Source organism: Mycteria americana, chromosome 14, assembly GCF_035582795.1.
Source record: "Mycteria americana isolate JAX WOST 10 ecotype Jacksonville Zoo and Gardens chromosome 14, USCA_MyAme_1.0, whole genome shotgun sequence".
In the NCBI taxonomy this organism is placed as follows: Eukaryota; Metazoa; Chordata; class Aves; order Ciconiiformes; family Ciconiidae; genus Mycteria; species Mycteria americana.
Window position 1 is genome coordinate 9121225 of NC_134378.1, and position 12555 is coordinate 9133779.

Sequence of the window (12555 nt, forward strand, 5' to 3'; positions counted from 1 at the left end):
AATACTACCCCAGCGGCAATCTCTGGCTGGGAACTCTCATCCTTACTGCAGTACGTGCTTTGCGATAGCGAGCAGGGAAAGCTGTTTTTAGGAGGCCAAGGACAAGAGGATACACGGCCGTGGGCAGTGCTGCCAATGATTCCAGGTGCTCAGTTCTCTCTATGTTTCTTCCATCTCTGGCCATTTTTTTGCATGGATGGTGAAATGAAAAAGCATTCCTTGGGGTACCAAAGGAACATGGCAGAGCATCTGTTTTCTGAGACAAAGGAGGAGGGATGCTGCTTCCCAGCAAAAGATAGCAAGTCAGCTGGTCAGATCTGTAAGGAAGTAACTTAGGTAAAGATAAGAGAAACAAACATCATCGGGGGATAGGGAATATCCTGGGAAAACAGTGGAAGTTCCCCAATACCAGGAGACTCGAATGATTCAAAGGGGGGAAAAAAGGAAGAAAGAAACAGATTGGTGTGGTGAAGAGTTAATTCCCATGCTCACTCTGCTGTGGAACAGGTGTCTGAGAGACCATCCAGCTACAGCATCATTAGAAGAAAATTCCAGCATAATATATAAGATATTCTAATTGCTACATGTAATTATGAGGAAGAGTAAATCACCATGAAAAAATTACCTGTCAAACAGAATATAAACACGTAATTGACAATCAAACTGAGAGCTGTCATCCATCTTCAGAGGCTGCTGCTGTGTATAAAAAGACACTACTTGTATTCATGAAGTAGAAGAGTGCTTCTGGAGTTATTGTAAAGTCCTATTAATCCAGTAAATCTTTAAATATTTACATAAATTTGATCCAAAAATGAAAATGTTGTCAAGTATATTTTCTCAAACTGAAGACCAGTAGGACTCTGCATTATCAAACTGGATTTTGCTAAGGCAGCTGGACAGATGTTTATAACAGTGCTTTGTGAAACATCTGGTACTAATCTAACTAAAGAATTTTTAATTAGCCATTAATTTCCTCAATAACACATAAGTCTAGACCACCTGCCATGATCACAGACAGGTCTAACTAAACCAGGGTCCCTAAGAAGGCAGCATGAACTATGCACCTTGCCCCTAAAGCTCAAATTTTTCATATCTTATTCATATCTTGCTCTTCCTCCATCAAAGGCCATGTCAACAAAGTAAAATGGAGTCACTGTCACGCAGGGATGATGCCTTCAACTGGACCTGAGTTACATCCCCACCAAGCACCCCTAGGGCCTCACCCTTACCATTTTCAGTGAGCAACTCATAGCAATTCTCCAGCCTCAGCCTAGAATTCAGCCCAGGAGGCCCCAGCTGGCTCCTTGGGTCGATGCTGCTGGTGAGCGTGAACATCTGCCATTCAGCGGCCAAACCAGCCTGTCTCCCACGGCAAGATGGTTGTGTTGGCACCGGTGACAGGTTTGAGAGTGAGCTGTAGCCAGACAGGCTCCTGTACGGGCTGCGCTGCTTGGAGAGTGAATCAAGCAGCTCTTCCAGTCTGTGATGGTTGCTTTAATGACCAAGGCTGAGATTTTGGCTTCTGCCTTTTGAACAGAAAGCTCTGTGGATGTGCTACATGCCTCCACAAGCTGCTTCAGCTATATAAAAATGCTATTAGGCTTTTCCTTGTTACTGATCCCTCGCCGAGGCAGCAAGTGCCAGTTTTATCACACAGACCTCCTATGTTCCCAAACTGTTATTAGTCCTTTCAATGTATTTATCTATTTTGCTTTTAAGAAGTAAAGGGCTGAAGGAGTTCAGATTTCCATTTAGGATTTTTAAAGCATTACAGCTGGGAGGTCGTTTGTGAATTTACTGGATTTTAGTCCTTTGGTGGTACAAATGTTTTATTTTAAAATTAGATGAGGTTATCCAGTACCCTCTGTGAGCACGTCCATCATTGATAAAAGCACTGATGGACTAAGAGGCAGGACAGACTCCACATCGCTGCAGTCAATCATGAGACTGAGACTATCCTGAAATCCATGGACTTCCAGGGTCTGAGGAATTTTGTAAGTGGCCTGTTCCTGATTAGTAATGGCATTTACTTAATCCCTAAAGATGTCCTTGGCTCAAGCTGAGTCTTGAATCACAATTTTCCACCCTCAGTCTTAAGCTGTGGTGTTTCTCTTCCTTCTAATGAAAACACAGTTACACCCATTTTAAAGGTCTCTGGCAATGGCAGTACTGAATACAGTATCAACACAGGTAATTATTGAGGCAAAATGTCCGTGAAACCTGTATTGTTGGCAGATAATGTTGCTTACAAATAGCTATTCCTACTTACATGAGTGACCTTTACAGGCAATGAAAGGTGCAGCCTACACTTTGAACTTAAACCCATACAACTCTTCTAATCATACATTTCAGTTTTAAAAAGGGACAGGCATTTCTATTTAGAAAACTGTAAGGAGACAACACTTATTTAAGTATAACACTTACTAACATCCAGGAATGTTAGAAACGCAGGTATTGAGCAGCACATGAAAATACCATTCCCCGTCAGCATAAAATTCTTGAGTTTGAACATTAACATCGTTTTAACACACTGAACATTGATGTCAGGAGTAGACAACCGTGCACGTGCATCACTTGCACATACCACGGCAGCAGCAGCACATGTAAACGTCCAGTGAAACATTTCATTTCCATTCCAATGACTTCTAGGAACAAAGTCTGACAGAAACCTCTCAAATGAGAAGATCCTCAGTGCAAAGCCAAGAAAGAAGAAATTCTACCACACTTGAACCATTTCTTTGCGAAGTCAGGTGTTTCAGCTAAAAGAAGGCTTATAATGAAACACGAGGCTCGGACTGGAGGGGCTGACGTACAGGAGTATGCTGCTTCCCGCAGCCTCTGCTGCCAGTGACGTTTGTGTCCGGCAGAGGAACGGAGCAGACAGTCATGGATGGGATTGCCTTAAATCACTACAACTAGATTTTCCAGAGCTTTCACTTGATGCCCTTGGTAACTCAGACCAGCCCCTGGCTGGCACACAGAGATGTTAACTGGACCATGCCCAGTGACGCTGTGCTAGCAGCAATAGATTTGCTTCCAGCATTAGGACTCTCAGTTTCCTTGGTCACCTCCGGTTGCCTCAGTTTCCCTCTCAGAAGAAAGCAGATTGCAGGGATGTTGCGAGGCAGAATTTAAATTTGCAAAATGTGTTGACATCACTAGCTAGAGATCTGTTCTGAATGTTTAATTTTTATGTATCATAGCCTAAACAGAAAATCAGTCAGCAACACGCAAATTAAAATTGAACCATTAGAGGAGCCTGCAAGAGAAGTGATGTTCAGCTTTTTCATTAAGTAGCAGTGACAGATACAGATTGGGAACATGTTCCATAACATGAACATGAAGCCCAGCTGCAGCCTGAGGCATAGCAAAGCCTGGAAGAACCACAGTCGTTTGTATGCAAATGACAGAGTTGTCCACAGAAACAAGAATCAATGACAGTACACGTGTGCAGAGATTTGGAAGCACGTTGCTCAATCTCCTACAAAGAGGATGGGAATACTTTTCTCTCTTGTACACCTAGTTTGTTCCTGCCGAATAAAGCGGCACATACTGCAAATTGCTCTCATCAATAATCAAGCTGGGAGAGGCAAAAATAAAGTGACAGGGAGCAGGGATCCAGGGCTCAAGTGGCAAAACAGCTCCAGGGATATTGTGCTCAAATGATGATATCAAAACTATTCATGAAAGAGAGAGGCTTGAATAATCACTTTGTGTTGGTCAGGTAAGACAGAGACTCTGGGGGTGGCCTTGCCCTTCATGGTGTTTAGACACGAGTCCTTTCCATCACCTCCCAAGCAGGTGAGCAGCAGTGTAATGGGATGGAGAGGAGGAATTAGAGCTATTGTCCCCACAGTCACTCACCTGCGAAGCGGGAGGCTCGGGGAGACAGCAAGAGGCGGCAGAGCGAACATGTGCAGCAGCCAGCAGCCCAGGCAGGCCGCTGCAGCACGTCAGCAGGAGATGGAAATTCAAACTCCTGTGTGAAAGGGGACAGACACAAATCTGAGAGCGACTAGAAATAGCACAGCCCCGTGAAAGGGTCTCACTGCCAGGACAGGGGCGGTCACGAGGAATACGAGTCAGCCAGCCGCGCTGCGCTGCCCAAGCCAAATGCTGCTGCGTCCCGCATTGTCAGGGAGCTGAAAGGGGCCTCGTCCTTCAGTTGAATGAAAAATTAGTCTGTGGACATATTCATGGGTCAAGGGAGTGCAGAGACAATTGGGAGGAAACTATCTCAATACTCACCTGGATTAATGACTCCGAGAACTGTCCAAACAGCTGTGTCCGATACTGAGGATATCTGCAGGCAGCAGAAGGCTCAATACCAGATGCAAACACTATCTCCACCGTGCAGGCCGGCACTAGTGGCTGGAAGAAGGGGAGTTCCCTAAGAGATAGCTCTATTTTAAGCGTGAGGGGCAGCAACCAAACGGCCACAGGTGGGGTAGAAAGGTCTTGATGTGCAGATGGGCACGCTTACCCACTTTGTCAGTCATGTATAGAGCATAATGCTGCACAGTATCAGAACCAAAGGGTGAATCTTGCACGACATCCTTGCTAGGGATTCACTTCTGCCCTTGTTTGATGTTCTCTGAACATGGCCATCAGCACAACTGCAGCCCAAATCTGTTTGAGCTAATGGAGAAGCTTCAGGTGGGAGCTGAAGGAAACAGAAACCCTTAGGAGGACTTGCTCCTTTGTTGGCACTTTGTATGAGAAAAAAAGGCCACATGAGACTAAACAAGCCTTTCTAAACAATTATTTGCCTACTCACATACTGTTCCTGTGGTGCAACTGAAGTAAATGCCTGTACTGATCAAACACAAAGAAAACGTGGCTGGCAGTGGGCTAGTGACCAACCCACTGCGAGACAGCCAGCTTAGACCTCTGAAAGTCCCTGCTCCGAGATGCCTCTTCCAGCCTCTAGACAAATTGCATCCTTAAAACACCCTGTCTCAAAGGACAGTAAAAAATTGTTTATTTTTCAAGGCACAGAAGTCCACAAAGTGGGCAACACTGCCCACCAGCCAAAGCCAAGGTGGAGCCTTCATTTCTGAAGCTATACAAGCACAGAAAACATTGTCTTGATACATTGATTTCCCTCATAATTCTCAGAGTTAGAGGTTGCACGCTATCAGGTTCCCGCTAACATGTATCACCTCCACAGAACTATTGGATAAACCCTTTTTCCAGCATTCCTCAGCCTGTGTTGGGAACTCGTTTTCCCGAACAAAGACATTTCTCCCAGCCGCTTTCTTCCAGCCTTTGTATTGTCCTGCGCATTGCACGGCAAGCTACAGACCTCACTACACACATCCGCAGGAACAGCTCCAAGCTCTGCTACTGAACCGTTCTGTAACTTCAGGCAAGTGACTGAAACTCTGCCTTGTTACCTCCATCGTGCAACACCGACAATGCACCTTTTCCTGCTCTTGGGGTGATACGAAGCTTTGGTGGCCATAACTGAGATGAAGATTTATGTCAGCGCAAATCCTCCCTCGTGCTTCTTTACGTTAGAGATAAAACCTTTCACTGACAGAGGTGGTATTTAACCCCTTATGAAAATCCTACTATTAAACGCATTTACTGGTAAGCACTCAGCAGGTGGGTAACAGTGACGTGACTTGCCTGCAGTCCATAACTGGCCCGGGAAGACAAAACCCCAAAGCTATTGGCACAGTGATGTTTTAGTCAGGTCTGCCATGGGAAATTTTAAAGGAATATTGGCAGCCGCCAGGCAAAATTCATTCAGGACAATCAACAAAAAGATTCTGAAAGAAATTTCTAGTCTTACTTTATAGTAAGTGATAGACCAATATCTCACAGAATTATCAAGCATATTATAAGGAAGGGTCTATAAAAATAAGCAGTAATGAGTTAAGAGGATCATTTGTGAAGGAATAGAGCCCATGAAGGACAACTTGGGGATTATTTCAGCTAAAACCAGGGATCTACAAGTAGATTAAATAAAATGGAACACACAGAACTGATGCACTAAATAAAAAGTGTGGAACTCAGGAGAGGGCTTTGGATTCTGCTCAAGTGGCTGTTTTATGTACCTTACAGAGAGGCTCAAAGGGACTAAACACAGCAGATGCTTTGTAAGTCACTTCCCAGCTCCACTGCCGTGCATGAGCGGGGTGCCTTAGGGAAGCATTATTGTCCCCACTTGGCAGAAAATTTGTGAAGACCAGTTGAGAGGTCTCCAAGCCAGCCAGCTGCAGCTAAAGTGTTGCATACTACCACTCTTGGCTTCCACTCAGACCACAAGAGCATTTGATTTCAGAGAGCAAACGGAAAGCAGAGAATAAAAAGCGCTGATTTCGATTGCGTTCATAAAGCAGACAGTGTCCTAAGCTTTAGAAAAGACAGAGCTACAACATAATCAATGAGGTCAAAGATATTTCCCTAAAAGCATGCTCCTAACATTTGACCTCAATAACAGCAGATTGAAAGATAAGTTCCCTTTCAAGATAGGCTTGGTCAGATTCATAAAGACGAAGAAAATCACCATAAATAGGAACAGAAGAAAATTCTGAAGCAAAATTGCCTGAACGTAGAGTGAGGTTCTCTGTAAAGCCTCATCCCCTCTCTCAATACCCCACAGTTATTTGGCTAGAGCAGGGATGTACCAAAACAGCCACAGTAGATCATACTAATGAAATTAATCTGGAAAGCATTACTTCCAGTTCCATTGCTTTCCCTTTTGGTGAATCATGTCATCTCACTGGGCCTCTTGTTTCCCCACCTGCAAAGAGCATTAATAGTATGTATTTCGCACACAGTGTGGTATGAGATTCTGCTTATTACCTGTCTGTGCATGGCTCTGAAATCTGCATGCAATGAGTTTTTCAGCATGCCAGTCACATTTTCTCCTTTGGTATCTCCCAGGCACATTTTGTACCTACTAATCCTACCCACCAGTCTGTTGTGCCTCGCTGTGTCAAGTGTCTTACAGATGTCTGTGTCCATCGCTTCCTGTGTGCAACTCTGCTCACTGCATCATCACCTTAAAAGGGGGGAGAGAAACCCCACTACAGTTGTTTGACAAGATTTAGCCACACTGGCTGATTTTTATCAACTCATATTTCTCCCGCTGCTTTGTGTTCTCATCTCATTTTATCGTCACTAGATTCTTACCTAGCCTGACTGAGGTCAAACTCACTGGCCTATAATTTCCTGAGTACGCCTGTGCTGAAGAGGCAGCTCAGCATCTTTGCAAGTGGGTTAGGGACGGATTTGAAGGGTAACATTTTGTGAGAAACAACACTAGGTGATGGCATTAATTTAAGACAGATCTATGCTACAAGCTACACATGCTGTTGCCCAACTTCCTACCATCTGTACACCAAACTTTCAGCTTTATGTTAAATAGACATTAATCCTATGCTTGTATACTTAGATGGAGGCATGAGATAACACATATGTTGCTCTTGAGATGCACTTCCCCCCTCACAATTTGTGCTTGTGACTGTAATGAAAATATGTATTAAAATATATGTTTCTGTTCTTGTATTTGGCTTTTCAGTGCCACCCACAATTCCCAGTGCCTGCATATTCTGGCTTCTCACATCCCACTTGTCCAATGTGCTCTGAATGCTGCCTGCTACTTGAAGTCCAGCTGGCCAGAGTTAACCCTTAACTTTCAAGATCCTCTCGCAGGCTCTCTCTAAATCAGCCCTGTTCAGCTCCACAGCCCCAGACAGGATACTGCAAAGCATCCCCGGGAGCACCCTGGGGGCTGGATCCCACCCAACGTCAGCATCGCCAGGAGGAAACAGCCAGCACAGTAACCAGGGTGCTCCCTCTCCACCTTCCCCTGCCATGAAGAGCTCATCTCACCCCTTGCCATAGTTTCTCAGCAGTCAAACTAGTGAAGAGACTGAAGCAGAGGGGAGTGGGGCAAATATCTGTGGAGCAACAAGCTGAAGGTCCTGGAACAGGCTCTGATGCTGGGAGTCAAGGGTTGGCACATGCCTTGAGGTTACTTTCCTAGGATCAGACAAAAGCCTGGAAAGCAAAGGGCATAAAACCCAAATATAAGTAGGTAGCACTCAGATCAGCCAAAACCATCCACAGAGACTGCAGTTATCCCGGTCACAATGGGGGATACCTGACAGTCACCTTTAAACATCAGTAGAGAGAAAACGCTTCCAGCTCACGGCTATTTCATAGCAATGATAAGGGCTGAGCTGTGGGGATGGTGCAAAGGGTGTATGCGTTTCATGAAGTTATCTCAAAGGGAACAGGTGAGCTGAGATCAAAGAGCACTTACTAGCTCAGCCATTCCTTCTGTTCTTCAACTCTGGTGCCTTCTTTATGCCACATACCTGCCTGCTTTTCCCAACAAAACTGAAAAGATTGGCATGCTTTTAGGCTCCTATGATACATTGAATGCATTAGGCCTGTAAGTCTCATTTTCTGCAAAAATCTCTGCAAGCGTGCAGACAGATCCATTAACATTCACCATGTCTCCCATTTGCATTGCAAAGTGGAACTGGTGCACGCAGCACTGGCAGACCAGTGCACGCCTCATGGCCTTCAACACTCACACACACAGGAGCAGAATCCTACTGGCACTAAGGTGCATTGGTACCAAGAATTTGGGTTTGGTCCAGGAAAGGAAAAATTTAGTATTTTAAAATCCTCTTAGGTCTGCCACTTCACTATTCTGCAAGGCTCTCTATTTCATTAACAACTCCAAAGGCTGATTTTCTCAATACTTTTAGCTCTTCCAGAGGTCACCAAGGGAGCGTGGGTCTCAGTTGCACAAGGATGCTGTACATCGTGCTTCAGTTTGCAAATGCTGCATGGCCATACGACAAATCAAGCACGTTCCAACATATGTAAATGGAAGCGCATGGAGATCTGCGTGCTGTGGTTTTGTAAAAGGCTCCACATGTGTGAAATGACCTGACAAGAAATATAACCTCTGTAGTGGTGAATAAGGCTTCACCCTCAGGAATTATGGACTAGATTCTCAACTGGCATAAATCAAGCACAGCTCTAAGCGACACCAAAGGAACAATATATAGTGGCTGACAGAGGCTTGTAACGTGAAATCAAAGAAAGAGGCAAATCTGTAACCAGAAAACTGGTTATTGTTCCATCTCCTTCCTTCCCAGCCCCGTATCACACACAGATGCCCCAAATATCATCTCCTCTCTTCTCTGAAAGCCACATACTTGTGCTCTTCCCAGCCCTACCTGCTCCTCCCACAAGGACTGAAAGTTAGCTACCAGTTTGACAAAAACACTGCAAGGTACTATTCTGGTTAGCATACAGCTTGTGCTAACTCGTATCTTACCAAGCTCCAAAAGAATCAGTATCTTGTTGCTCAAAACATTGTGGAAAGACATGAGAACTTGCATCAACCCCTCCTGTGTGTTTCCTAGCTCTGTGTGTTTCCTAGCCCCGAGAGCAGCACTGCTGGAAAGGGCTGCATGCCGAGCTATCTGGCACAGGCGAAGCCACCCAGCCCCACACCAGGCAGCAGCCCAGACTGGCCATTTCACACTCTGGAGTGAATTCCTTTAATTTTTGTTTTATTCTTTTCTAATGTTCGAAGTCTACTTTGAACACATGCAGACTTAGTATCTTATGAAGTTATTTTATTTTAGGAAATCGCATGGCAGATTAATTTCCATTAGAAATGCTCCAATTTAAACAGATCTTTGGCTGGACTTTCAAATTGTTCCTAATTAATATTCCCTTTGAAATCTATCAACTTCCTTTGCTACTACCTAGCTTTTCTGCATTAGAATATAAAACTAGTATTTCAAGGAAAAGTCACTTTTGCATGTAAAGTCATTAGATACCACTTTGTTATCGGGCTCAATTTCTAAGCCAATTTTTTCTCCTCCTCTCTGAAGGACTGTCAGGCCAATAACTTTCTCGCCTTATCTTCCTACTCATACTGCTCTTTGGCACTGGTGTTATTTCTTTCCCACATTTCTTTACTCCACGGCTTGAAAGTTTTTAATGAGCCTTTCACACCTGTGGTTTTATCTAGTATTAATTCTGTACCCTCAGTTCCTCTCCCTGTTGTACGGGTCGGGTTTAACCACATTGTAATCAGTCGTCCTCCACTAGCGTAAAACCAGCACAAAGATTATGGTGGCAGGCTTTGTTTTCAATATAAAACTGTGTCAGTCATGATTAGAAGACCATGCCTTGGTGACTGGTGCATAAGCTAGTTCAGTGTCTCAATCAGGTTTCCAGCAGACAATTTTCCCTAATCACAAACCCACTTGTTTGCTGCCGATGGGAGAGGTGTTGACTGAACAGAACTGGAAATGGGGCTCCCCTTCACAAAGCTGCTTCTGGGGCAAAGCTGCCAGGTGTCATGTTAGTGCATCAGGGAAAAATCTTCAGCTACAGCCCATTGGGGAGGTGGGTGAAATCTGGACATCCCAGCAGCTGAGCTGGTGCTTTTCACAAGTACCATGTTCCAGGGAGTACAAATGGAGAAACTGGGACATGACTTTCAGTTTGACAGGGAAGGTGTCTGCTGACAATGAATGAACCTCCCTGTGACTTCAAGCTTTGTTGGGAAAAAAAGACAAATTTTAAGTGCCATGGAAATAAAAATACCCCATCACTTCATTTTATCCTGTCACTCTGAACAAATGCAGTGCTTGTTTTTATGACTACTTTTCAGATGGCCATGTGATTTCTGAACAGAAAATCCACAGTGCCGAGCACTGACAGAAAAATCACTGCCTCTAGCTATTATCTAGTCATATGGAAAATATTTGACTGAGGAAATAAAGTCCTTCATTGGAGAGCTTGAGTGATAAGCTGCAGGCAGAAAAAGCAGAATCAAATCAGTGTCAAACCTACATTCACTCCCAAGACATGTGAGCATCCTACTTGAGCTCAGTAAAAGTCATTTTGCCAACAGGCTTTGAGCCTGTTGAAAAGAAGTAGGAAGTACAATGAAAGGAAAAAGAGGATTTTTTAAATCAAGCACTGAAAAGTACCAGAAGATGTCGACAAGCTGCCCTGAGACTACAAACTCAGGAACAGCCAAGAAGCAAAATACAGTGATTATACCCTAGGCTTGTACTACAACAAGGAATATTTGGTTTTGATAATTCCTAGCAGGCAGAGTTCTTGGTGGCAAAGTCCTGTAGGTTTTGCACTTCTGCAGCTATATGTTGCTTCCTAGGATCTCTCATCTTTCTTTCCCCCAAATCATGTCTATAGACCTCACAGTGTTTTTACATATCTCAAAAATGACTTTACAGAAAACAGGTTTTCTTCCTCAGCTTTCCATTGTATTGCAGCTAAACCCAAGTAGAACGATGGCTACACAACACGTCTTCGTGTCTCAACCCTGCTTCTGCTTATCAAATTCCCTGCAGAGCAAGACCAGACAGACACTAGGTTCCAAAGGTATCTAAGACCATTGCAACATTTAACAGGCTGTATTTTAAGCAGTGAGCACTGAACCAGGAAGAAAGAATTTAACTCCAGCTGCAGGCAGTAGAACTACACTAAAGACAAATTTGTGCCAAAAGTTTTAGGTATGAGTTACTAGTATCTGAATACTGCACCTTCCCTCTTTCATTATGAAAAGAAGTTCTTGGACAGGAGCATCAATTTATTAAGCAGCACATAATGGTCACTCTAGTATATACAGCAGCACAGTTATCATGCTCTATTTCACAGCATTAAAATGAATTATTCTCCAAGCAGGAGAAATCTTCCTACCAAAGATTCAAACACCACAGGCTTTGATGCTGCCAGAAGAGATTCTTTTAATTTTTGATATGCCTCTAAATAGTCCAAGACTTTACGAGTCACAATGGAAAGCGCATTAGACTTTGATTCCTGAAACAGGCAGAAGTCACTAAGAGAGTCCAAGCGAACAGCAGTTTTGAAAACCTAGACATGGCAGACTTTTCACAGAGCCTGGCAATGATCTATGGAGCAGAGAATGCATTTCAAATGAATCAGTGCTTCTCTACCTGAATATTGAAATGCAGGAGTAAGAAAGGGAAAGAAAGGGATCCCTGACTGTGCACGTAAAGCACCTTTCCAGTTTGAAAAACCTCCGAAGATGTAAGACCCTCCCTGGCAGCACAAGGGCTATGCACAGAGCAAACACCCCCTTCGACCCTCAAGTACTCATCCATTCTAAATCTTATTTCTGTTACTGATTTACAGGAAGAGGTTTTGTGCTCTCAGGCGAAAATTCTCCACTGGAGACCTAGGAGTGGGAGACAGAGCCTAACAGCATCCTTTGCTCAGCTAACACCTCCGCAGTTCTGTCCTGGAGCCAAACCCCTGAGCAGCCAGCGCAGGCACTGCAGCCCGTCCCTTTGGTACTGTAGGGCACCACGGCCTCCAGCACCAGTCCTTAGGGCATGGAAAGCCTGGGCAGACACCGAATAGAACATCCCCTTAAACGAGGTACAAAGTTTCCTTAAATCCTAACCAACACAAGACCCAAAACGCCAGATCATCTACACGGAAGCACTGTCTATAAAAATCTTTATAGCAGGAAACAGTATTCCTATAATACGATGCTGTTCTGCCACTAGGCTT